Source organism: Haliaeetus albicilla, chromosome 21 (assembly GCF_947461875.1).
Source record: "Haliaeetus albicilla chromosome 21, bHalAlb1.1, whole genome shotgun sequence".
NCBI lineage: Eukaryota > Metazoa > Chordata > Aves > Accipitriformes > Accipitridae > Haliaeetus > Haliaeetus albicilla.
In genome coordinates this window covers 15844133-15868445 of record NC_091503.1, presented here as the reverse complement: position 1 = coordinate 15868445, position 24313 = coordinate 15844133, and the positions used below count along the sequence as shown (strand labels likewise).

The following is a 24313-nucleotide window of genomic DNA, read 5'->3' as shown; positions in this document are numbered from 1 at the left end:
GATACTGCCTGTGCATTATAAAAAGCTATTGTTTCAGTTCCCTCGTGACCTTGTGATGGAAGGCTAGACTTGATCAGAAAAGGAATGGAGATCTAACATCATTATGTCCCTACATAAATCTATGCAGTTCTGATCATACCATCTCAAACAGGATGCAGTAGGACTGGAAAATGCTCCAAAAAGGGCAAGAAGGATGATAGATGCTGTAGCTTTTATAGCATGAGAGTAAGTCACGTTCTCCAGTCTAGGAAAAAAGTGACTGTGGGGAGACTGTCAAGGGGTGCCGTGGAGGTCTGCTGTGATCAGCATGGAGAAAGTAAGGAACTGCTATGGGCTGCCACAATGCAAGAATACCTGGTGAAATTCACTGGGGGAACAGGTTTAAAGGTCTTCAAGGAAGAAATCTCCTTACAGTGATTGATGAGCAGTGGAACTCATTGCCACAGCATGTGGGCAAGACCAAATGTTTAAAAGGAGCTAAAATGATGATATGGATGAAGGTAATTACCTTGATGGTAGTTCAGTAATGATTAAGTAGGTGGAAATCAGGAAGGTAAGGATGGCTTATTCCTCTCAAAGGGAGAATAAGAGATTATTATCCTTTGTCCTTCTTGGAGTGGTTGCTGGCATCGCTGGGTAACCCACTAGGTTATTCTAGGTACTAAGCTGTGTCTACCTGTGACAGCAAAACTACTATTTTACACAGTGCAAGTTCTTAAGATAAAGCTTTGAAAAGCAAGGAAGAAAGATACAAAACACTGCTGGCTGAGGAATATTTGCTCACTCAGTCTCCCAGAGGAAGAGTAGCATCATAACTGTACCTGTTTGAAAAGACGATAAGAAAATGAAAACTGCCATGGTGTGTCAGAGATTGATGCCTACCCTGACATACCTCCCCTGCATCCCACGGTCAGGTGCTTAGGGAATTCCTGAGATTAAAGTTACATCAGGATTGCTCTGCTTAATCGATTACAGTAGCTGTATTAGATCCCTGTAAATTGGAAATAAGGGCAGGGAAAAATGAGATACAGCCAAGATCATAAGAACTTATACGAAGCTTCAGTTCTGCAACTGTTTAAACATACTGTATAAGGTTCTCTTTCAAGCAACTTCCTAAGGAGAAGGTGTTTTTGCAAGGAAAGTCTTGGCTTAGTAGAGAATGGACTACATTCAATATTTGTTGAAGTCTTATATACCTAACTTTTCTTAACAGGATGTAGTTTTCTGTGGCATTTGTTTAACGGCTACATGGTGTTTTTCCTGGCTCCACCATCCCAAGAACTTGATGAATGAATGGAGTGAAAATCATGGATCATTGGCGTTTTTCCATCCTCAAAAGTGGTACAAAACAAAATTTTAAGCTTATGATTGATATATGGTTTTTAGAGTTGGTTTCATATGGGGGAGTAAATATGAAGGTTCTGAGATCAGATAATTTCTGTCCATCTGAATGCTCATTCTGAGGCAGAATGATTACCAGAAACTGGACTGCAGGCAGTAAGATACAAGTTTCAATACACAGAGTTTGGAGCTGGCTAAAAAGATAGCATGACTGATATGAGAAATCTGATCCCTGATCTTGGTTATGTGCGAGCAGTCAAAAATAGTGTTATTTTTGCTAGAAGAGTTTGTTCTGTCTCTGCCTTTATACCTGGCAGAGAGGCAGTAACTCCAAGGCACAAATCAGGAACTCCCACACACAGCCCTTGATTGCTGCTTTTTCAACTCACCATGCAATTGCCATATGTGAATCTAGCAAGTGACACTTCCTAATGTAAAGCGCTATCACTTTCCTAAAAGTACAGGCTTAAATAGACTGTATGATTGTGTAAATTAAATCAATACTAAGCCTAGCATGTGAAGAAGGATGGACTTCTAATAGGACAAGTGCTCTCTGCTAATAACAAACAGTAGTTATTGATACTGGCGGCAAAAGGTCAAGAATTTGGATGTCACAGAAACCTGGATTCCTGTGTGCATATGAAATAAAACCTAGTGAATTCAGGGTATATTGAAACTCTGCTATGGTGGTCAAGTTGTCCCCATCCCTTTCTGCTTTCATCCTCTGCCTGTTCTGCTACTGAGCTAGTCAACATATAGATCAGGGCAGAGCAGTGGCTAATCACACCTGATCCTTCACTTAGTGCATATTTTCCAGTATTTTAAGACCTATCTTTCACAGATTCTCCAAGTATCCCACCAATATGCATGCAACATATAGAGGCTGTTTGTAGAGAAAAAAGTGAGGCAGCCTGGGAAATGTCTGTCTTGGTCTTCTCCATGTTGAAACAACAGCGCTTCTTCAGAAAAGATCCAGAGCCAGCATACGCAGGCACTGCAGGGGTAAGATGGCTTTGGGTCTGGGTATCTAAAGCACTGACAAGTAAATTACAAAGGGCAGAATCTTCATTACTGGTGATTTAGGAGGCATAAAGAGACACAACTTGATTTGTGGATCCCAAGTGGAGTTTTCAAGGCTGACAATTAATAATACGAAATCGACTTGTAAACTGAATGAATCTGACACAGGGTCATGGAGAGAAAATTAAATTTGGAAGCACTAGTGCCATTTTTCTAGTTACTTGTGAGGAGTGTGGAACTGTGTGTGCAGATACCTTTCTACTTCTCTCCTTCTGTGCTTTTCTCCTGCCCTCCCACCCCCAAATTCAAGCCTTTCTTTGGGGATTTAAGTATTTAACTTCTTAATCTTGAAATTTGAAGTCACAAGACAGTTGGGTGACATTTTACAAGACGAAAATCATTGAGTCACCCTCTCATAACTACACAACTGTTAAAGTCCCCATATGACTATCTCTAATTCCCAGCAGTCTACTGCAAATAAAATCATATATTGAACTGTGCTACTTTAATATCCCAAATAAAGCTCCCACATGACTTCTAGTTCAGCTTAGAGCTTGGTTAGCCTAATACTATGGTGATGTTTATACAGATCACAGACTGTATTAAATAAAATTCTCCCTGTAAATGTTTGTGGGAGATTACATAAAGATAAACAGTCTATGAAATCTCCTTTAAAATGTAGGGTGCTTGGCCTCATGTGAAAAGGTATTTAGGAAGATTAAGCCACAACAGTACTTCTGAAAGTGTATCTTTACTCCTCCACAACCGAAGGACTATTCTGAAAAAAAAAAAGATTCCTTTGCCTATGCTGATTTTCAGCCCCATCCTTTCAAACTTGCATGTAAAGGGCCCTCTGGGAAGTAGCATGCTTAGTGTGATCTCCACATGCAGGTTTCCAGGCCCAGGAGATCTCATTTGCTCTGATTCCTTTCCAACTATCTGCTCACAGGTGATATTAGGGGATGTATGATAGTTATACTCTTTCACAGTTTCTCCATTAGCTTTCGAAGCGACGGGATGATTTCTGAGTTGGAGGCAAAGGAAAGGATAGCAAGAATTAAACCTGTGCATTTGCAAAGAAAAGATGGGGCACGGTCTATGCCTATTATTAATGGCATCCAACCCAGAGGTGGGCAAGAAGCTGCTTCTGGGCTTCCTGGGGATTGCAAATCATTGAAGTGCAGCTCTTCTGCACAGCACAGGAGCTTTCTTCTGTGAGAGTAAAGTGTGGCTCCTCTGCCTGCTTTCAGAGGGACAGGCAGCACCTTGGGTAAGAGCTGTGGCAGGGCTGGGGTCCTCAAGGCCCTCAGATGCAGGGAAGTTTGGGGATGGATCTGGGCTCTCAGACATGGAGGTGTCTGAGGGTGAGGTCCTGGCTGGAGGAGGCAGAGCGAGCAGTAAGAGACTGGTACATGGTAAATGAAGATTTTTCTATGTGGCTGGCTTGCTAGATCAGGCAGTCTGACCCTTTCCTTTACCCACTTTTCAAAGAAGGGCAGTGGTACAATAGTTGTGTATTTTGGCACTGTGATATATACTGTATATTCAAAAATGTCTTCTATCTTTGCTAGCAGATGTGTTTCACTTAAACTGCAGTTTCAACGCTTTGTAAAAAAACTCAAGCGTTACTAATTACTGTGCTGAGGAAGCTTCCAGCATGCAGTTAGAGCTGCCCTGGATGATACAATATTAGGCCTTGCATGTTTCTCTTTACTTGGCAAACACTGTGACTTGGAGGATGACCTTGTGCCCCTGTGGATTTTTGTAGTATTTTTATTGTGAAACACACAAAAGGAGATCTCAGAAGTGCTGCGTGATGTACAGTCTGTGACTGCCATCAGTGATATGTTCCCGTTACCTGACATGGGAAAGGGAAATGTAAATGAAACATTTGTTTCCTTGGAAAAGGCTCTGAACTGCTTAAATGAGAGGGACAGGCTCAGGCTGCTTGGCAGATCAGAGCTCGCCTCTACCCATGCAGCAGAAAGCAGAATCTGCCTTTGCACTTCTTGACTGTTGGTACAAATTCGTGGTGCCTGCTCACCAGCTGGTGACATGAGGTGGTGGCTCCTGCTCCTGCCTGTGGGGGGGGAGACCCTGCATAAAATTAACTGATGGCTGCAAACTTGGCACCTTTCAGCAGAAAAGCGAAAAAGGCACTGGCTCGGAGTCTGACTCTCCCCCCACTGTGGTCCCTTTGCATCGGGCTGGTGCGGGGGGACACGCAGCCCTGCCCCCTGTGCCGCAGATGCTCTGAGCTGCAGCAACGCGCTGCTTCGGGCTTGTCAGTCCAGCAGCTGTCATGGTCCCTGCATGGATGCAGACTTTTAAAAGGAGCTGCAAAATGTCAGGGGTTTTATCTGTGTGACCTGCCCCTGCTGTGCAGACCAGAGTTGATGCACAGCACAGAAAAGCAGGTAAAGTTATGCAAATAAGCACACAGACACACATGGGAACTTTTGCTGAATTTAATCATGAGAGGGCACTTTATTTTTAGGACATATGTTTATTTCTGATGGCTATGTACGTGCCTGCACACAGTGGGCTTTCACCTCCTTCTGACAGAGAAGACCCCCTGATCTATCCAGGGTAGCAGCAGGGTTTTCATTCACTCCTCTACTTTGGGCTGCTGTTCTGGCATTTTTGTCTTAGCACCCCACCTGGTTACAGTGCCCAGCTGCAATCATGTTGTCTTTTCTGAGCTGTCTTGCCACCACTGTTCCGTAGATGAAAAAGGCAGGCAGTGGGACTACAGCCTGGTCCCTATTAGGCCTGCAGAATAGCACCTCTGCTCAGATCAGATGTAAAAGTCTTAGGAATCGTCTTTGCCGTGACACCAGTCTCCCACAGAACAGATCCCAGCTTAATGGCAATTGTAGTGAAATGCTGAGAGAATTGAGATGTACCAGCAGAAAGAAAGGAAAAGCTTTAAAGGCTGAAGTGACATAAATGTTTTGATTCTGGTCCTCTGTGTCTTTTCAGGTTTTTACTTTTTGTCACTCAAGTTTTTCTGAGACCATTTATGCTGCTAGTGAAAATCTAACTTGATCTTTTTCTTGGAAGTAAATATAGTCTGGTTTGATCAACACTGGTCAGATGTTTCTAGTTAGAAGGGGAGTGGAAAAGGAAAACTCTTTCTTGTTATATAAAACAAGCTTTGGTGTCCCCTACACCCTCTGGCTTTTTAGCAGCTCAAATGGTTTAGAGAAGGAATAAATTATTTGGTGTGAATATATTCTTGGAAGAGTAGTACCCTGAGGTTTCCCAAGATCTGAAGTTAGTTTTTATGTGGCAGCGTTCTCCTACCTGTGCATCTGGTGTGTTTTGTGGCACATCAAGACTTAGGTCTGTGTGCACATTTCCTAGACTCAAAGACGACATTCAAAATTTTGTCCCTCACTTAGAGGCTTCTGGCTATTGCTTCTGGTTTCATTGCAGTTGAAAGTTAGGGGCCAAGTGTATTACTTATTGACCTCATGCCATAGCCACAAAAGGTGCAACTCTGTCCCCTGCACCTCTGCGGGGTGCTCATGTGAAGTCGCGGTTCTGCTCTTACCTGCTGCTTTCCCTACCGCTGAGGGCAGGGATCTCTCACCCTGCTGCTGCCTCTTGTCTCTCAAAAACCCAAGGACTGCCTATGTCTGGTCCTGACACTTTGCTTTAGATTGTCTACAAAGCTTGTGAAGTTAAATAAACAAAGCTATCAAGCTTCATGCATTTATTTTGACTATGTAGCATGGACTGCTGAAGCTATGTTATTTCATGTAACTTTCACATGTCTATTTTTAAAATATAAGATTCTGATGTTGGTGGCTACAAAGAAGAGTTTGAGAACCAAAACTCATCAAGGTCAAAAATCTGAAGACAAATCCCCTCAGAATTCATAATTGTTTAAAAAACTGTTCTGTTCCTAAAGTAGTCTGGTGAGGAACTGAGTCACTAATTTTGAATGCTAATGGCTGGTGAGTACTGGTGAGAAGGCTGGGTATGCACTCCAATGCATCAGACATGGCTGAGTTTAATACTGATCAGAAGATCTAGAAACATTAAGGAAAGCAGTGGCACATTTGGGTTTTATTGTAGGAAACCCTGCTATTATGCTATTGAGAAGATTTTCAGCTAATGAAGTGTGTGGGACATTTTCATGGCGTCTAGCCAAACACGTAAAATACTGTGTGAAAGAGTAGGGTAAAGATATGTAAAGACCAAGAAGTTGTTAGTTTTGTATCTATGTTTCCTGGGGCACCTAAAAGGTAGGTGGGAGATCTCTTTTGTTCTTGCCTGTGACTGTCTAGGCTAAGGCCTATGCCTAAACAGCTCTGTTTCTGGTATTTTTGAGCATTGCTTTTTAAAATTCTTTTTACAGTTTGCACATGCTTTTACCTGATTCTTTGCAAGCATATGGGGCCTCAAAGATATGTAAGCTAAAGCACCTTCAAGTTCTTCATGTTTTTCATCATTTTTCTTCAAAATAACAATAGAAAATGCCACAAGGAAATCCCATCTTGTGAGCAGAGATAAGTGCGCCTGATTTTCTGTGATAAGATTAACAATGTGGAATAGCAGCCACTCCACAGTAAAAGATTCTTTTGCATTTTTCCCCGTGTTTTCCCACATGTCTTTGAAATGTAGAAAGTCATACTTTTGAACACGTTTGAGAGCTAACAGATGTTGTAACTGAGATATTTGAGGTCGATGCTATTAGAGGCAGTAACCTACCCGGGTGTGAATGTGGTACTTGCCATACGCAGGTTCCACAAAGTAGTTTATCCTAAAATTTAGGGTAAACTTTTTAGTATGGCTATAATATGGACGTAATAAGGAGAATATAGTCTGCAGATTGATGAGCTTAATACTATCTTTATCCTACTATCTGGGCTAAGGTCTCAGGTGAGGGCCTCCAAAATCTTTCAGCATGCAAAGACCACAGAGGGAGATCCTCTGTGGCGAGTCTGGCAGAATAAAAGTGGAAAAAGAATGGTTTTGGAGATTGGGTGCTCATAAGGAATAGTGTGGGTTATATAGATGTTATCCCCTACCTAGGTTCCCAGGCAGAAGGCTGAGCATGAAGTACTTTTTGCAATCTGTTATTGTGCTCAAGAATGATCTTGGCAGAGATGCATACGCACAGCATTGTATTAAAAGTAGGTTTGATTATTTCTCATGGCAAAAGTAGAGCAGTGGCTGTGGCAGTAGGAAGAGAAACAGTAAAATGAGTGCAAATGGAAGCTCATTTCAGTGAATGTTCCTGTTCTGCTGCTGGAAGAAATGTGGCTGAGAGATAACACAGACGGTGCAGCAGCCTGTCAGCTACCTTTCTTCATTAACTTAGACTGCAATAAAACACAGCTTTTTAAAACAAAGTTCAAGTAGCCAAAGCCTCTCTGTGGAAATTAATTTCCTCTGGAAGCTAGTTTCACGTAACTCATCACCTACTTCACTGAACATTATTCAGCCCTGTCACTGGTGACAGAAGTTCTTGACAGATCTGCTGGAAACTGGGTCATGTGGTGGATAAAACATAGCCCGCTTTCCTCAGACTGCTTTTAGTGTGGACCTCCTGAGATTGCAGTAAATAATAAATACCTACGCGCCACCGTGGACACTTTGTGTGGTGTTGCAGAGCTCATCTTCGTTCCATGAGAGGAGGAGATCATATAACAATATAAAACCACAAAGTGTCTATGTAGAGAGAAACTTTTGGCTGCCCATCTCTGTTTCTGAGCTGTTAACTGTGCTGATATTTTTCTTGAGTCTGTGTAGGTGTATACTGTTGGACGATGCGATTTCTACCCTCACAGGCCTGCCTCCCAGATTGGGGGTGACTTCTGAGGACTTCATTGGTGTGCTGGTAGCACCTGTTGGTCACTGATGCCTCACCAGTCGCACTGACAAGAGGAGCCCTGTGGTAAGCACCCAGCTATGCCTGGTTACGGGGGGAGATGTTTGACTGTGATGGTAGCGGTCGCTGCCAGAACAGCAATTTCATGTCTTCCCCATAGGAAAAGGCTGTGCACCACATGGAAGTTAATGGCTTTAAGAAGTCTTTATTAAAAATGCAAAGCAGTGCTGTTACGGGCTTTTTAAAAGTCACGTCTTTTATTTGAAAAGGAACCTGCAAAGAACTAAAAGAAAAAAAATTAAATTTGTGATCTATTTTTGTGGTATATAATGATCTATTCCTTTCTTTTCCCTTTCCCTCTCCCCTTCCTTTTCCCTTTTCTATTTCTCCCTAGAAAGGTTAGGAGTTTTCCCAGTTATTGTTTAACAGCTTGTTATCCAGCCTGTAAATGCTTTATTTCAGTGCTTCCTCTCACTGGAAGAACCAAGGCACTGAATCATTAACAAGGCTATCCTTTGTGCCAAATGTTTGTTTGTGATTAATGTTAAGCAGATTTAAAAAAAAAGGATTAAAATATCCTCTTGACTAAAATACTCATCCTGCAATTTTCTTTCACAAAAATGCATGTTTAGGCAACTCTATTCACGTACATTGTTTTTTTTTTTCTGTCAGAGTATACTCCAAAGAATTTTTACCCTTCCTTCTTCACTACTCTGCTTGGGTGCCTTCATAGCAACGGGAGACAACATCCGCGTGATCCCAAAGGTGAAGTTGCGTGTTATGGCTGAGTCTTACAAACAACTTACATTTGCTGAGGGGGAGAGATCCTCTTCCTCCTTGTCCTCCCTACCCCTGCACTTGCTCTCAGCTGTGCAGTCTTGTGCTGACTCTGCAGCTTCTAAAACTTTTTACTGAACCAATTTCACCCCTATCCTGGCAGAAAACTCAATTGCTTTTTCTGAGGTAATTTGTTGCTGGATTACTAGGTTGTATCAATTCCCAGAGGCTCCCAGCAAGCACCAGAGCTGGTGGAAGGTGAGCAAGAGAGCATGTCTAAGAGTAATTTAGGGGGTGTAGGACTTCCCCCTTTCAACAGTGGCAGCAAAATATTGGATGGGCTCAGCTGTCCTGTGCTGCTTCTCCACTGAGATGGAGTCACTTGTTACTTGAGCCATAGTAACTCACCGCATGTGAACTCTCAGCCTGCCTCAGGACTAAAAGGTGGATGTGTTCACATAGAAATACAGTCCTGAGTGTTCAGGTGAGATGAGTGTTCCTGCTGTCTCTCAAGCCACATTTCACCAGGATGAGGGCTGCTCTTACAGCAACTGATCTCTAGTAGCAGTGTATTCCCTTGGTGTGGATGGGAGTATTCCTTCAGGGGATTTCTCAGGGTAAGGAGAGATGTGGGTTTCATCCTTCCAGAGTTGTTTTTTGTAGTGATGGGTCCATGGTTAGCTTTCAGGTGATGCTAGTCAGGAAAAAATGAAGAGAGCTACCCACATTGGAAGTGGAAAATTGGATTACCAAATACAAATTGCAAAGGACTGCAGAGATAGGAAAGACAATGCTAGTGGATCAGCTCTCATTAATCTTGCCACGCTGTCAGCATTTCATCCCCATTGTCTAGCAGTTACATCTGGGTGTCTCCCAGTTGTCTTAGTACATGCAAGCGAGGAAGTGGAGATCCCTCCTGGGAAACAACACCTTTGTTAGGCTTCCATCTCAGTTGGTGCTACACAAAAAAAAAAGCAGGAAGGGCTTTAATAAAAACAGAGAGCCCCAGCAGTCTGAGCAGCATGAACATTATGTTGGTAGATGGGCACTGTTGCCTTTAATAGGTTATCTTTTTCCATTAGAAGACTGTTTAAATTTTTAAGTGGTGCACAAGCTCGTAAGGGCTTTTACAGTGTGGGTTCCGATTTTCATGTGGGTTTTGAATGTGTGGGAGAAGCTGATACATTAAGAACTGCTCATGAATCTCCTCTATTTCCAGTCCTCCCCCTGGGAACTATTGATGGTCATTTCATCTTTCTTATGTGACTTTTAAGATCCTCAAAAAAAAAAAAAAAGGAAATGGTTTTCTGGTTACTTCCCAGTGGGATATCTTACAAAGAAATACCAGGGCTGAAAAAGAGAAGTAGAACATAAATTCCAAACAGCTTAGATTCAACTAAACCCACAGTCAGGATTCTCAAAATTTATTTTGATGGAAGTTCCAAATAAAGTTAAAGCCCTGGAAAAGTAAAGAAAAAGCAGAAATAAATGACAATTTTTCTATTGTGATTTGGGTTAAGAGTTTTTAAATAGTTGTGCTGATGCACAATATATCCAGCAATATGACTGGCTTCCAGATGGGAGGTGGGGAACTGTATTAATGAATTAAGGGTCTGATGAAAGGTCATTTTTTTCCTATCACATAGACTTCAAATCAGTCAGTGTGTCTTACTTGCTCTTTCTTCTAATCAGAATGCTGCATATTCCAAAATCTCTTTTCCCTGGTGTTTTGCAGCTAAGGTAATTTCTAATTTGCTTTTCTAAACTTGTTATAGGTATGGAGAGAAGCTTAGTCGTATAGAGAAAATGCTCCTTGCTTTGAAGATCTTGTTTGAAGGGCTGGTGGAGAAATGCCCTGAAAATAAAGATATTTTCAGGTTCAGAGAACAAAAGGGGGAAGCACACAGACCTGAGAAAGAAAGGTAAGCAACTATCTATTGGAGAAATTGCCTTGAAGTAAGTGAAATTATTTCCCCAGAGATAATTTGGTATTAGGAGTCAAATTGTCACTAAACAAAAAGGCAAATCAAGAGCAGAAAATTGATTTTGCTTCCAGTGTGTTTCCTCCATTTTTTTCCCTAATTAAAAATTGAAGAAGGATGCGATAAATCCAGCTATTTTTTTTCCTCACTGTTGTACTCTACCCTGAAGAACCTCTTCACTGTATCCGTTTTATTGCAGGGGTGGAATGAAAGCCCCTAGGTTAAATTTTCAGAGGTGAGCACCTATGTTCAGTTTAATTGGAAAAGCAATGGTTTTACAGATAGTGAACATCTGCATCGTCTGCCTATCATTAGGGAAAGTTGTATGTCCAGCATCTATGAGAAAAGATACACAGATGTGAAGTGTAATCATTCAGGTCAGTGGTTTTGGATTGAGTGATCTAGTCAAACACATACAGAAACTCATGGCTGGGAAGTGAAATTAAAAGTTATAAAAAAATTAAATAATTAAGGAGTTCACGTCTCTCTCTTCTTGACAAAAGTTTGCGTGTCTCTTGCGATCATCTGTTTCCTCTCCCAATACATGCATGCACAGAGACTACATATTTCTTCCTGCTTTTTGGTCTTGCACAACCTTCCTTCACTGCTCCTGGACACTCAAAGCACTTTGCACGATACTTCCCTTTTGGCTTCTCATTTTCCCATATCTGACGCTAGCATTTCTCACCAGGTTCCTTCTCTCTGTTGTTCATTAGTTAAATGAACACTTTCTCCCCTGAGTTGTTGTTTTGTGTTTTTTTTTTTTTTTTTCTTTCCTGGAGAATGGATGACAGAGATGCACAAAGCACATCCAAGCATTGCTTGCATATTTGGAGACAAGAAAAGCAAGGTGCCAGCTCTAGGGGAAAGCTCAGGGTTTGTGCTGTGTAATTTATGTTTAATGCCACAGCAGAATCTGTTTTTTGTGTCTGGCTCTTCAAAGATGTAAATTCTATGGCATGTTTTGCAGCTCCTCTTGTGCGTGAGAGAGTAAAGGACACTTTGACTCACTTGAAATCCCTAGAAATGTTCAAAAAAAGAAAGGGAAGAAAAAAGTACAAGAAAATACACTCGTGGAACTGCTGAGGTGATGTAACCAGGTGTCTTTCATGTGTATCCTTTATTTTCCCTTCTATCTCATCAAATTTAAACAAGCTAATCCTATGAAGGATTAAAGCTGTAATGTCTCCATGCCATGTTTCTGTGTTCTGGGCTTTTCTCATGGGTTATCATTTAAGCTGTAATGAGGTTTGGTCAAAGCAGAGGCAGCAACTGCTGACACATGAAATGGTAGAAGGTAGTGCCTTTTGGTGAAGGGGTGTTATTTTCAGTCACGATGAAAACCCTTCAGTCTATCCCAGGCCCCTTAAAGCACCTGGGAAATGGGATGTTTGATCTGGGTTCCTTGAGACCTGATTTGTCCTTTGTGGGTGAGGGGGAGGAGAGCTGATGCTGGAGGAGACATGGCCTGGACACAGTTCTTGTTCAGGGTGCCAAAACCAATTCTGCTCTGCAGAGGCACCTATGTACCTCTGTGTTATGGCATGCAGAGCTCAACGGTTACTTCTTTATGAATGCAGAGGGGCTGGCACAGCTAGTGCTTGGGCTGGGGCTTGGGTGGTGGTTGAGTTCAGTGGGAGCAAGGAACAGCCTGGAGAGAATAAGGGAGTTATACAGAAAATAGTGTACTATTAGAGATGCAGAGAACATCATGCAGTGACCTGCTCTGGGAGAGAGCAGAAGAAACTCGTGCTGATGGAAGAACCAGGGCTGCTGCCTCCCCATGAGGAGAGAAGAGAGTAAGAACGGCATCGGGCAGACAGGCAATTGTACCTGTGTTTTCTGGAGATGTAAAGCAGTTTGCTGCAGAACTGGTTGGCTTGATTTTATCCAGGTAAGGAAGGTGGTATCTTCTGGTATCAGGGTTGGGAAGTTTCATGCTGTAGCCTTCTTCTTACTACATGATGGGCTCCATGATGTTTGCTTAGGTCTGGCATATCTGGCAAAACAAGTGTGAAACCCGAGTATGGAAGATCTGGGGCTTTTTGGCAGCCCTGACATACAGTGCATCTGATCTCTGTCCCAGTAGTTGCCCAGTTGCTCCTTTGTTTGGCTGTGCTGGGTGCCTGGGCAGCATGCATGGAGCAGTCCTGATTTCCCAGGCTTACACCAGGGGGGTGACCAAGGCTGGCTGGCTAGCTGCTGCCAAAGTCAGTGCATCTGGCCAGTGGTTTTCTTCCGAGTTGCTTCCAGGCCCATGATGCCAATAGGAGAGGAAGTCATGAAATGTGTGTTTTGCCTGTTGTTGGTTAATGTCTTTTATAAACACCTTGGGCTTGATCCAAATAGCACTGAAGTCAATAGGACTCTTGAGTCTGAGGAGCTGGACATGGCCTGTTTGTAGCGACATACTGTGAAAAACCAAAGAGCCACATTCAGGGTGCATCTCCCTTGCACTCTAATACTCGTTCCCATTATGAATTTCATTCAGTGTGTCTCTGCTTACAGCCATGATAATTTGGGCCGTGGTCTCTGCCTGAAGCCCTTTGCAATCCAATATTGACTTAGTAATTTCCTACTGTGACTAATAGTTCAAAGAAAACACCCCGGGCCTTAATCTGTCCTCTGTCCCACACTCTGTTGGGTTTACTCTGGGTTGAGATTGTCCTGAGTGTAAATGGTAGTTGGTCATGAGGAGTCTGAACAATTCTCCATAATGAGGGAGAGCTGGTTACCTCCTGCTCTGTATGGTTAGATGTTCACATAGGGAAGTTGTGGAACTGAAATCCTGTCTTCCTGCAAGTGCGTAGCACAGACGCTGACATTACAGGCAGCTTAACTGCTCCAAGTGGGAAGGAGAGTTCACTCCTTGTTCATGGCCCTTGTAGAAGCAACTTGCAAAAAGTGGCAGGGAGTTCTAACTGCAATATACTTACAAGTCTGCTGCAGAGAGGGCTGGCTCCTGAAACTGGCTTTCAAAGGTCTGTCTCACTCTGATCTGACCTTCCTAGTTATTTGCAAGCACAGTTTGACATTTGGATAATTAAGCACATAATTTATGGCTGAAAAGGGAGGGCAGGTTTTTTTTTCCTGGGATCTGACCCAAGATGTGGATAGGTCACCCTAATAGGAGTCCTTATATCTCTTTCCTGACTTCAGTAAACTCACCCTGAATAAGGTTATAAAACTTATATCAGTAAGTCTTGGCTCTGAGAGATAGTAGGTATGGACAATCTCTACTGAAGTGAGTTGGTACTGTTGTAGTTAGCGTGCTTCAGGATAGTCTCAAAGGAGTCCCCGCTATCCTTTCTTCTACATGAAGATAATGTTTGTATTAAATATTTATGTGGGCAGAAATGTTTTCTTTGTGGTTGGCACTGTGGTTATACTATAGTAAGATAACCAGTGGTCTATCTAACTGACATAATATCCGCTGGGGTGAATAATAAGGCTGGTCTGAATCCGAAATGGCTTGACAGGCTTTACTTTATCAGTCATGGCATGAGCACACAGCTGGGATGAAGGGGGGAATCATTTCAGCATGCAATGGGAGCACAACAGTGCAAGCCAAACAAGCACCTCTGTCGTCATGAGAAGTTGGGTTTCTGGAGAGAGCTTTCCACTTGCAGAAAGCCACTTTTTGCTGTATTTCATTAGTTTCCATGTTTTCTGTAAGTTCAACAAGTATACGCATGCAAAGACAAAATCAGCCCCTGCTGTAGATTTATGGGAGCAGAGAAAGCTTTCACGAATGATGAGCTGCCTTGTACACAATTCACCACCAGCAGCCATGGCTGGGTGCGTGCTTACTGTTTTGTGCCGGCATAATGGTCAGTAATTGCTGTGTGGCGCTTGGCTGCGATATGGACAGGGCTTCTGTCTCTGAGCACCCTGGGTGGGTGCAAGGGGCTGGCAGCTGTTGTCCTGAGTTGGACGTAGCATGTTTAAAAAGAAGATATCAACATTACACTTGTCCAGAAAAAGCTTTCTTGCTTACAGCTTTTTTTGTTGAACCCTCTTCATATTAGTTTAGATTACAGTTGTACTGCTTGCCGATTGTAAAGGTGGCATGTACGTCTCTGTTGGTGAAGGAAGGGATGAGTGACTAGAGGTTGGTCCTAAACTGGACCTCTGGATCCAAACCTCATGAAACTTGAACAGCACAACTGGTTTTGTGCATCAGTCCTGCAGCCCAGCCTTAGAGCTGCCCGTCAGCCACGACCCAGAGCCCTGGAGCTCAATATGGGAAGCAGACTTTTCTCAAAGTTTGTTTCTAACTGTACAACACTAGCTAATGCTTAGTGCAGAGGCCTCTCAGACCAGCTCTATGGCATGCTGCAATCTGCTTACGAAAGGGAACTCAGAACTAGTTCTGGTGTTGGAAATGCTTTCTAGAGCTTGTAATGCCAGAGCTTGCTTGGGTATGACCTTGTGCTTTTTAGAGCCGCATTTCCAAACCTCATGTCTGTTGCGTAAAAGGTGTAGACATACCTGAACACCCAGATAGTTCATTCTGTGCCCACTGCTCAGAAGCATGTTTCTGTCACCATTTTAAATACAGTAGCTGTGTTTTTCCTGAGACCCTGTAAATTTCCTGCAGGGACATCAGGGAAGATTTCTTGGTTTACTTTAGATGGTATAAATAGCCCCATAAAATCCAATGCTGTGTTTTGTGATACAGCTTTAGCTTGCTGTTATTTTGCATGTTTCCAGTGGTGTAACTGGTTCCCCTTTCTGGGTATTACAGTGAGGAACCGAACCGATCTTGTAACATTTGTCAATGCAGTTTCTGTTTTCTCATTGTTCACTTTCAAGTGAAGGAAAAATGGGCTGGTTTAGGAGAACGGGGTGTTCTCTGCCACTCTAGAGGGGGGAAAAAGTTCCTGCCTTTCATAAGTGAAGTAAGTAACTGGTTTGTAGTGTCCTGTTTCTTAACCTTTCAGTGCCTAAGGGTTAAAATGGAAAGAAAAAGCGATGAGAACGAACCTTCTTGGCAGTATCCATTGAAGCTCAGCCTGGCCTTCTTGCTACTCTGTGCTTTGCTTTATGGGACCTGAGCCTTTACTGACCTGTCGAACAAAGATGATCAGGTCAAATGAAGATCAGGCTATAGCTCTCCAAGAGCCATTTGTTTTGCAGGGATGCTGATTTAGGCCTCAGCTGAAGGGTATTTTGAAGCATGCTGGTCTGGAGAAAGCACAATAGTTTCTCTCTTTTTCTTTTTTTTTTATATTTTTTCCCACTTCTTGGGTTTCTCATCACCTGAAAAACGTGCAACCAGCTGAATGGTATTGAATGTTTTTAGCCTCTAGAACTGAAAACACTGTCTGTAATTGATGGTTTGTTTTAAGACCACAGGAAACTACTTGTCACTATCCATTAATGAGCACTTTGCTAGCTGTTTGCCATCTTAAGAAAAAGAGATGATGAAGCAGAAAACCCCACCATCCACAGTCTGCTATTTTATCCCTCCATCAAACTAATACCGAACTAAGTCTCTGTACAAAACGCCATTTTCATTATTTGTGCTCACTCTTTTTTTCCAGCCTCATTAAAACCTGCCAGAACAAGAAAAAATGAGCTAAATCCACAGTGAGCTCATTCTGTCTTGGGAGCAGGGAGGCTGTTGCTCCTTCCGATAGTGGCCGAGTCAAGGCTGGACGCTATTCAGTGCAGGAGGGGCAATAACTGTCCTGGCACATCAGTAGGCATCTACGGGGCTATTTGTCCTAGCTTGTATGGAGACAAAGTGGTGGAGAAGAAGGAGAGGCTGAGACACTGACCCACGTTCACAACCTGAGTGCATAGGCAGCATGGCAACAATCTCATCCCTGCAGAACAGGCACCTCTGGCTGCAACAGCGATGTAAATAATTTAACAGTGAGATTTATGGGCTTCTTTCTCCCTGTGGTGTCTTAGATTGTATTTAGTCACATTCACCAAGATAATTGCCCTGAACTCATATGCTAATGGCACGTTAATGTGTAAGAGCAGAGCTGACATCTTCAGGTCACTGATTAAAAGGGAAAACCTCTCTTATCTCAAAAAAAGTGTGAAAGACTATTTTTATTTTTTTTTATTTTTTTGGGGGGGGCAAGTTTTCAAAGGCACAACGGAATATCTCTCTACAGGTTGAATTGGCATCTGTTTGAATTCAAAGCTCTTTGGCTGTAAGAGCTCATTGTTTTGCTCATTCTCACAGTAATCAAACCAGTGTGTCAGACTTGATACCTATACTCATACAGAGGAGGATATAGCAATTGCTTTGTGAGGGGGGAAAAATGGAACCATTGCTTGCAGATAACCTATTTCTTTTTAAAAATTGGAAAAATACCCTTATTGTTTATTTGCTGCTCTGAATAATTGATGTTTTTCTGTTTTCTGCAGTCATTTTCTGACATGCAAATAGCAATTTATTTTTATGTGGGATAAATCCTTCCTGTGTGCTTCCCACTCTGTGGAGTGGGGTTGGGGGAAATACGCCTTTTTCCATCAAAATACTAATGACTGAATTAAAGCATGACTCAAGTGGGCAGTGTTCTAAGCAATAATATCAAAGTTGTCACAATTGTGTGTGGGCTTTAATGTTCCTGGATGGTACTTGCAATTAGTCTGCAGATCCATGAGTCAAGGCAACTGTTAAAATCTCTCTGAACCTTAGGTGGGGCCCAAATGACTTATTTTGAGGTGCTAATAGAGTCATTTGAAGACATAACAGAGAACTGACAAAACAGGGCCAGCTGGGAGCACAGGGGATGTAGGCTGTTGCCTTGGGCAGCAGCAGCCTGCCAAGGGCACAGCAAAATGGTCATGTCTTCATTGCTTGCTCTGCGTCTGCCAGTGCCTGGGGAAATCAGGTTTGCTGCTGCTGCCAGGGCAGGGATCAGGGTGTGTGAGATGGGGCCAGCTGCTTTCGGTGGTCACTGCTCCCACCCGGCTATTTACTTTCTGACAGTAGGAGCTGCCTGAGTTGAGAGGTATGGGTCATGATTTAAGGGGATGCTTTTTCCTGGTGAACATAGACATAATCCTTATCAACTGTGGTGGCTTGTTCATATCCTGCAAGATTTGTAGCTTGTGTGAACATGGGTAGAGTCTCTGCTATGTCCCTGTTACCAGCCTGTGGTGCAGCCCCGCTGGAGGCCATAACTCTCCTCCTCCTCTGTCCTCTGAGCTGGATTTTGTACGAGTGCCTGGTGTTCCCATGGATGGGATGGGGCGATGTGGTTTGGTGCTCTGACAGCTCTCCAGTGCATGCAGGGTGGTTATATTTTCCAACACGTGGAGGTATGGATGTTGTCAGAACCTTTTATAGTGAATTTCAATGTAGAAGTAAAGTAAATTTTATTACAGTACATAGAATTTGTGTCATGTGAAGAAAACTTATTAAAAGTTCAGGCCCCCAAAGAATGATGAATCTGATGTTCTGGAGTCAGTGTTGCTTGTGGCTGACAGGCTCCTTATTGCTTTGACCCTCTCTGTCCACGCTGATAAATCTTAATAATTAACTAAATCAACTACTTGACTCCCCTTTACAAAATAGTTGTGTCTGCCATGATGTTCCACAACACTGGGACTATGCAGCAAACTAGAGTTAGGGAAACCTCCTCGTGGTTTCTGGAGACAGAACCCTTTGCATAGCATAAGCATCAGTTCAGAGTAGCTTTCTAAAGGATGTGCCCAAATTTCACCATCTCATTTCATGACTACTCTCTTCAGTAAGGACTCTTAGTGAAACAGAAGTACAGTCCCAGCAGTGTACTGAGAGGCTGAAGCAGAGAGCTAAACAGAACTGGGCAGAAAATGTTATGTTCCAGCTGGAAAGGTGTCATTTTCTGGTAATCCTCGCCCAGTGCCTACACATACTCTTCAGGCAGTTGTATTAGAAACAGTGGTGGATGCTGCAGTATTGATTGGTTTCAGGAACAGAATGTAAAGTATTTCTCTGAGAGTTTGAAAGCCAGAAATCATTTTGAAGTTGGCTGCAGGATGGATGTCATTATTTCTGAAAGTAACAGCGCAGGGCAGTGTGACTGGCTTGGAACAAACATCCCAAGCAAGGCTTGCTCAGGTGGTGATCTTTCTAAGCACTTCCTCCCTTTTGTTCCCATAATTATAGAAGTATTTGTATAGGGGGAATATGTTGACCATTTTTAACCTGGGTTCCACTAATTAATGTCACAACAGTCATCTCACACTGCCATAGTGGTTTCACTGGCAGAAAGTGGTGGCAGAGTACCAGAGACTGGCAAATACAGGGTCATAAGTGATTTTCTTCTAGTAGCTATAAAAGGTAAAGTTTTCTCCTTTGCTGTTCTAAGAGACAGCATTGAAGACAGCATTGTCTGTAACCATCTTATGTATCTGTTTTTAGAGATGCTTCTGTACAGTTGCAAATTACTAGTTTATTGTGTCTGACCAAGTGAGCTCTCATCAGTCAGCTGAGCTGTGGCTGCTGAACACATGCCTTCTTGTAACCAATCCCAACTGCTAAGGAAAACACATTAGTGTAAACTGCTCCCTGACTGTCTCCAGTGTAATAACCCTCATGTGGCGCTTCAGATATGAAGAGAAAAATCCAGGTCACTGGAGCTCTGTTGTTGATTGTGGTGAGATTGCAGACATAACCGCTTCAAGTTGCCTGTATTTAAGCACCTGAAGTAAGACCTTGTTCAGTTTTGGTCCACAGAATTCAACTTCCTACTTTTGTGTATAACTGAGCAAGCCCCACAGGAGAAAAAAAAAAAACCAGAGAAGCTTTGGAAAAAAATATCTCTGTAGAATAACTAAAACTTGGCAGAAATGTTTCCAGGCTCTCCAGCTACATGGTTAGCTCCAAGTCCAGCACAAAAGCAATATCTTCCATTGAGACTGTATGAAATGTGTATGCATTTAGTGGCACTTCAGTAGTGAGTGTGGCAGTATATGTTTTTAGCTACATACTTTTTTTTTTAAACATAAAAAGGAACCTATTTGATCTCTTCAAAATTTGGGATTATGGTATGTGAGGTGGGTTCATACTTACTTTTAAATGTGCAACTGTTTTATGGTAGGGAGTATCTGGCTCAAGGTGGCTCCTCAAGAAAGGCGATGCCTCCTCTGAAAAAACTCTGTATACCTCTGATGGACATACACAGTGCCTGCAAACCCTTTGGAGTGCTGCAGATTGAAACTTGACCAATCCTAGCAGTGAACTAGATTACTGTAGCATCAAAGAGGTTTCAGTACCTGATAGTGAACTTTAGGTCAAAGTGCTGCTTAAAATGAAAACCAAGTGATTTTAAAAATATATCTTCCTGGCAAATAAGTTGCAATTTATTGCCTTATTACGAAATAGAGTACTCTTGGTAATTCTAAGGCAGTTGTCACTGTTATCTAAGCACTGGTACTGCCACTGCATTGCCCTATGGCAGCAGGAGCAAACCACTGAATGATGGATATTTAATGAAAAGATTGACATATATCCACAGTGAATCATTTGCTACAGAATTGTAAATAAAACAGTATTTATAATTCAGTGCCTAGGGCTATTTAAGTATACCATGTGTGACTTATGTCCACAGGGGAGAGAAGCTAAGGTTAGAGTAGCCTGGGCTGCAAATTTGGTAGTATATAAATATATATTTTTATCTGGTGGCAGTAGGAGTTGTCTGGATCAATTTTCAACATGGGTGTGTGTGTGTGTGTTTGTATGTCTGTGTACCAAAAGCTAAATGTTTAGATGTGCCTGATTTAAATTCAGCTGTCCAAACTCCTGATTCGTTCTCCCATCCTTTTCCACTGCTGTGTGTGTGTTTGCATTAAGACAGTCTTCAAGTAGGTGGTCACACTGTGTTTTCTCACTTTGGACTTACCACCTCAGTCAAGATGGATGGTGCTTTTTCATTTCCTTTTATTCTCCTTTACATTACTTCATACACATCCTCGGACCCCCTCACTGAATATAGACTCTCCTCAGGGACTGCAAATGCTCTGATCATAGTTTCTAAGCTGTTCATGAGCACAGGTGGATTTCTGCCAGCAGCTAGCACTCTAGTGAGGTGGTGTTAACCCCATCTCGTATGTGAGCCTCTGAGATGCAGATGTTAAAGCCGTTACTGCCTGATGTGCCTACTCATTTTGGATTCTATATCTGGGATATGGGGGACTAGGCTACTTAGCATTTTCTTCTCTGCTTGTATTTGCATTTAAAGCACAGCTCCCGTTGACCTTCAGTGGGAAGTGGGAATTCTTATGCGTTATGCATGTACCAAATGTCCCCAAATGGACACCTGGAAAATGAAACATGGGTACATTCAGGATGCTGGCTTAGGAAGGGCCTTGGGAAACTCCATGATGTAGGAAAGCTGTGCCCAAAGAAGGGTGAAAATCTTGTTTTCCAGGGTGGCGCAGAATTTCCAGTACTACAAACCCACCCTTTCAAGGCAATTTGGGAGACAGCTCGATTTCTGTCGCACCTGCTGTTGGAATTACAGGCATTTTGGCTGTGCCTCTCTCTCCAATGTTGACCATGTAGGCACTTTTTACTGTCAGCGCCTCTGTCCACTGCTCAGTTTGAGGGTGAGGACCTCTGGGCCTGAACAAGAGAAGCTTCTCTGCAAAACCTAAAGCATTTCTGTATCTTCCCTGTGGACTGCTTTCACCCTTTCACAGCCCCAGAGGTTCCCATCCACGGCTTTCCTTTCTCCTCTGCCACAGTCTCCTAATGACCTTGCAGGAGGGGATTTAGGGCAAGAAGAGGGGCTCTTGCTCCACGCTATGAAGCCTCCTGTTCTTGTGTGGGTATGCAGGAAGGCAGTCCCTAACACTTTTCATTTGTACAGCCACTTTATCTCCAGGTTTATCATCAAAGGGAAGCACCACACATCTCCCAACTCCTGTGACTGTGAGTCCTATCAACCAGAATTCACTTTAATATGCCCCCTTTGTGTCCAAAGCAGAATTCATCCTATACATTGAAGGAGACTGGAAACCGTGGGAAAATAACATATAACTAAACATTGGATCCTGGAGTATACAGTCCATGGGAAAGAATTAGGGTCTGCACAGGCATCTCCTGACTTTTGGGGGATAGAATTTGCAACACTTTATTTCTTTGAACTGAGGGATATGAACTACATGCCTGGCCTTCCTGTAAGGGAGGGAACTAGCCTCTGCAGGCTGCCTGAAAATGGGTCTTTGGTTCAGTTTTTTGCTCTCTGTGGTTATGTGATTTCTTAAGACTGACTTTATTCCTGAACTTGAGCACCTTCCTTGACAAGTAGCCTCACAAGTTCAAAGCAGTGTGCTACAAAACAGCACTAGTGTGGAGATCAGTATCTGGCAAGACTGGCTGTTTTAAGTGCTGTAGAAAAATAGCAAGAAAATAAGCGTATGTGAGACCAGAAGGCCGTTTATCCTACTAGCAGTTCTCATATGTGCTCACTCAAGCTTACTGTGACATACCCTGGGGACTCAGCCTAATGGCAGAAACATTAAACTTTGGCATAAAGGGAATGGACTAAGTTGGTTGGAAGGGTACCCAAGAGATTTTATTATTTTGCTTATGATATTTATGGTGAAGTAGCTTCAGTTTTCTAGGAATATGTCTTATTTAATTTCCTTCTGATACTTCTCTGTTATACGAAGTGTTGATTTAAAGAAACTATGCAGAAGTAAGCAAACAGTAAATTTCTCAGAAATGTTTCCATTCTGTTTTTCCAAATGCTGTAGGCATCTAAAAATCTCACATTGCTCTGTGAGACAGGATGAAAACAGAGCTGAAGATCAGTTTGGGGTTTTGGCAAACAATGCATATTCATGGGGCCAAAGAGAGTGAGAATATCTTGGTATCGTACCAGCCAGGGCTCTTAGTGGGAACAGAGACACCCGGTTTAAGTATGTTAGGAGAAGAGGAACCAGAAAAGCCAGAACTTCAAAATAGTCTAGCAGGTGGAAAAATCTCTTAAGAAGATCAAATTCTGCTCCTGTTTTATTAGAAAGGAGAAACCTGGTCTTCAGTGTCCCAGATGAATATCTTAATTGCTGGAAAACAGTCAGAGGCTTCCCCCCCTGCCACCGCAGACTTGGTGTGAAGCACACGTGTGAAAAGTTTCCCTTCCTCATTTTCCTCCTGTGTGGATTCAAACATTAAGTCTGATCCCAGATTGAGTCCATATTCCTTTCTCCTGAATTTCAAAGTCTTTTTGAGGGGGATCCATCCCAATGTAACCGACTATCGCTTCCTCAAGCCGCTGACACAAGCTATTGCAGCACGGTTCCTTGGCTTGCTGAGCCCCGAGGGGCTGACAGTGAGGGAGTCAGCCAGAGCTGCCTTAGACAGCACTGCCTTTGAGCTGTTACTGCTTCAGCTCTCAGCCTGACAGAGAAACAAAATGGAAATTAATAAAGAGCATGAACCAAAGCGGAGGTGCTCCTGGTACTGGTGGAAGAGGCAACCCAGAAGCCTTTGGCAGAGGATTATAGATGTCAGCTTTTGTGTGTTTCCTTGGTGAATGAGGCACTGTGGCTGTGCGTCTTCCCTTTTTAAGCATTCACAACAGCATTTTTTTCCCCTGTTCATATGACTGCTTCCAAATACTAACTTCAGATACATCCATGTGGACTTTTGCAAATCTGTATGAAGTCTCTCTGCTTTGCTGGATAGAAGCCAGCTTTGACCCAGCAGCTGTTTAGCCATGTTTGCGTGGTCCAAAACTTGGCCTGATCTCTCTGGCAGGGTTTAAAAGCTCAAGCTCAGATTTTGCTAGCTGGCTTTCCATTGTAAGAGTGGGTTCTTGTGCAGATGGATCAAAATAGAGGCAGACTGAGCTTGCAGTTACTTGCAAAGTAAGGCTGACTTTATCCTATGAATTTGCAGTATAAGAAACAACAAACCTAAATAGCATGTCAGTTCCTGACTCCATTTTTCATTGCTTCTCCTGTTCTGGGGGAGCTGCTACCTTGTCAAAAAATGGCATGTACGGGAGAAAATACCAAAGAGAAAATCAAGCGACATATGGGACGTTCTGATAGTATTCAATTTTGTGGTGGAAGATGAGGACTGTTCCCTGCGACACCATGTACTAGAGATCATGCCCTGGTATATAACTTTAATTTGAACTTTCTCACTGCCAGTTTTGTTGTGTCAATGTTTGAGTGCTCTGCTGAGTCGGCACCGCCGGATGCAGGTTGTTCCTTATCAAGTGCTGGCAGGAAACGTTGCACCAGAAGGGTGGACGCAGAGACCCTGGCTGCTGGGTATTTGCAATGGGAGATAATTTTCTAAGTGGCATGAGACAGCATGGTTTTTTTCATCATGTAAAAAGCCCAGCTCTTGTGGCATTTTCCTCTGATTGCTAAGTCCACTGCA

The 24313-nt window shown here is 42.8% G+C and overlaps 1 protein-coding gene across 1 annotated transcript in view; it reads left to right on the top strand.

Moving 5' to 3' along the window:
- The window catches only part of F13A1 (coagulation factor XIII A chain), a 151091-nt gene that overhangs the window by 18787 nt on the left and 107991 nt on the right, over window positions 1-24313 (top strand). The window contains exons 2-4 of the mRNA XM_069809037.1: window positions 8163-8269; window positions 8876-8968; window positions 10756-10902. The gene's annotated coding sequence lies outside the window, so the exon portion shown is untranslated. The remainder of the gene's footprint in view (window positions 1-8162; window positions 8270-8875; window positions 8969-10755; window positions 10903-24313) is intronic.